The sequence below is a fragment of the Trachymyrmex cornetzi genome, unplaced genomic scaffold (genome assembly GCF_001594075.2).
Source record: "Trachymyrmex cornetzi isolate Tcor2-1 unplaced genomic scaffold, Tcor1.1 scaffold319, whole genome shotgun sequence".
Lineage (NCBI taxonomy): Eukaryota > Metazoa > Arthropoda > Insecta > Hymenoptera > Formicidae > Trachymyrmex > Trachymyrmex cornetzi.
The window spans coordinates 90,719-93,503 of NW_017297887.1; the positions used below are offsets into that span (position 1 = coordinate 90,719).

A 2,785-nucleotide genomic window follows, 5' to 3' on the forward strand; every position below is an offset into this window, starting at 1 on the left:
CACGAGAGACTGAACTCCATCACGTCCATCTGGTGGCGATCTCGCATACTGCTCGCGAATGAGTTATAAAAATTACCAAAATAACGGAAAGATATCTTTTTCATGTTGCCTTTTCGGTAATACGAAAAGATATCTTTTAGTCGACCTTTTGCTTTGCGAAAATGATAACCATAGAAAGATGATGAAAAGATGTCTTTTTTAAGTTGTCTTTTCGACAAAGCTAAAAGATGTTTTATAGATATCTTTTGATCTTGCTGAAAAGACAATTTAAAAACAATGTCTTTCCGTCATCTTTTAGACACCTTTTCGCTTTGTCGCAAAGACGACTTAAAAAAGACCTGTTTTCGTTATCTTTTAGTATTTTGTGCTGTCTGGGTATTTATACAGAGGAAAGTTGTATCGATTTGAACACAAATGAGCATTAGAAATTGTAATTTGATATTCCAGGTATCTATTTTGCATATTTAATTCTTCGCCATTAAATTAATTTGTTATAAATATTTTTGGAATATGCTGTAAAATATAGGTACGATTTAGAAAACCGATTGCCTAAATCGTACCTCCTTTGAAAGTGTCATGTTATAAAGTATACATAATATATGACATGTGTCATGTAAAAACAGATTCAGTCATCTTTTTGTACTATTTTTATATGTAACACATTACGCTATATGTTATGTATATATGTATAAAAATGTTATATAGTACAAAGAAATGATAAATATTTATTTTAACCGTGACAGTTCACTGATTTCAATGCCCTTTTGATATGTCGTAGCGAAGAGTGTCTTGAGTGATTCCATAAGAATTAAGTGGGGGCGGCATCGATTTAAAAGATATAGTAAATTAAAGTTTCATAATAAAGTTATAGCATACTATCCACGCGAAGCGATTTTCACCTCACCTCCTCCCTGCCAAGGGGCTCACTACTTCCACGCGAAACGACTTCCATCCCACCTCCCCCTCCCCCCCTACTTAGGAACGTACGACTTCCACGCGAAGCGACTTTCATCCCATCTCCTCCCTGCTTCTGGGACGTATGACCTTCCAAACAAATATGGTAAATCTCGGAAAGTTGTATACTACTAAATTTCACTCCATGTACCCTGCTCAAAAAAATTATGGCATAGAAAAATTGTGGGCAAAAATTGGCCAACTTTGGCTAACGATAACTTTCCGAAAAATTATCGTAGGATAATGTTTTTTTTTTTTAAATTAAAGCTCGAAATCTCTTTAAGATGCTATGGTCAGATTTTAAGTTTGATGCGCCTCTGCCATTGTAACTCTCAAAAATATGAGGGTGTGTTTGTCATATTGAAAATTGTAAAGTTTAACGGAATGCACGGACTTCGTAAAATTTTTTTAGGGAATGCCGTATGCAGCGACATAAAGTTCAAACTTTCCTCTTTAATTTAAAAAAAAAAAAAACGAGTCGCTGAGATTTTTTTTTCGCAAAGTTACAATACCTTAAAGCTATCCTTGTATTTTTTATTTGTATCGACATTATCATTACCTGATATGCACGACGACGAGATTGCTGTCGGATTTTGCACAGCGTGTGTGTACGTAAATTTCAGTAACGCGTGTTGCCTCCGCGTTGCTCGATTACTTCTTGCAGCCGATTCCTCATATTAATGCAAGCCCTAATTTCTTCCTGTGGAATTCCATTCCAGATTTGAACTAGGGTTTGCAATAAGTCTTCGAGACTGACAGGTTGTCTTGCCAAATTTCGTAATCTACGAGCCATTATGTCCCATCCCAGATAGCACTGGACATCCCAAGGACGTCCATTTTAGGTCCAAATCACGTCTGTACGTCCATGGACATAAAATGGACGTCCTTGGGATGTCCGTCATACGAATGTCCTATTCAAAACATCCTATGGATGTCCGAATTTGGATTTTACTTTTACACATTGTCTCATCCAGCATTATAATAATATTTAATTGGAACAATGTTGTTAAAAAACTTCTTTTTCTGTTTTTTACTTGACCAATTTAACTTCTTATTCATAATTACAAAACTCTTATTCAAATTGTCTCTAAATGTAACCTTTTGCCTTTCAAAAAAAGAATTGCAAATGCTTAAAGGACCATGTTTGAGAATCTGTTTACGAATATGAGAAATCTAACATTGAGCAAAATCGATAGATCTATACGCATCACCTAATTATAACTTTAACATTCTACGTATAAATTGTTGTTTTAAAAGTAATTAAATTTATGAACCGACTTAAAGTAAAATAGATTCGTCTTACGATTAACTATATAATATAAACGTTGTGGCACTAAATTATTATTAATACAATGTTTAGTGAACTTAATTCTTATCTTATTTTTCATGATATTTTTGTAGTGTTTGATCCAATGTTTCATCAAGTCAACAGTCGACATTATCGTTTTCTTTTTATGTTCGTGATTCTTTTTATTTTCGTGATTTGACCTGACATGTCTTTCCTATTATATTAAGTATATTAGTCATGTTTCGTTCAAGCTGCGATCAACATGCGTTTTGTAATAATTTGAGACTTTTTAGTGAATATTAATTGTAATTAGTTGATCCAATGTTTGAGATGAATTCTATGTCTTGGGGTGAGTCACCAGTTTTATTGTTAATTTGAAACTTGTTTAATAGAAATATTTATAAGATAATTTTAGTATTTTGAATAGATTATAACATCAAATCTGCACTGAGAAAAAAGTTTTGTTGATATGTGACCAACAAAAAGTTTTTCGTTGTCCTAACCAAAATTTGGTTATGCTAATCAAATTTTTGTTAGGATAAC

The 2,785-nt window shown here is 33.1% G+C and overlaps 1 protein-coding gene across 1 annotated transcript in view; it reads left to right on the forward strand.

Annotated features, from left to right (window-relative positions):
• The window catches only part of LOC108762719 (fatty acid synthase), a 40,866-nt gene that overhangs the window by 14,890 nt on the left and 23,191 nt on the right, over nucleotides 1–2,785 (forward strand). The window lies entirely within an intron of this gene.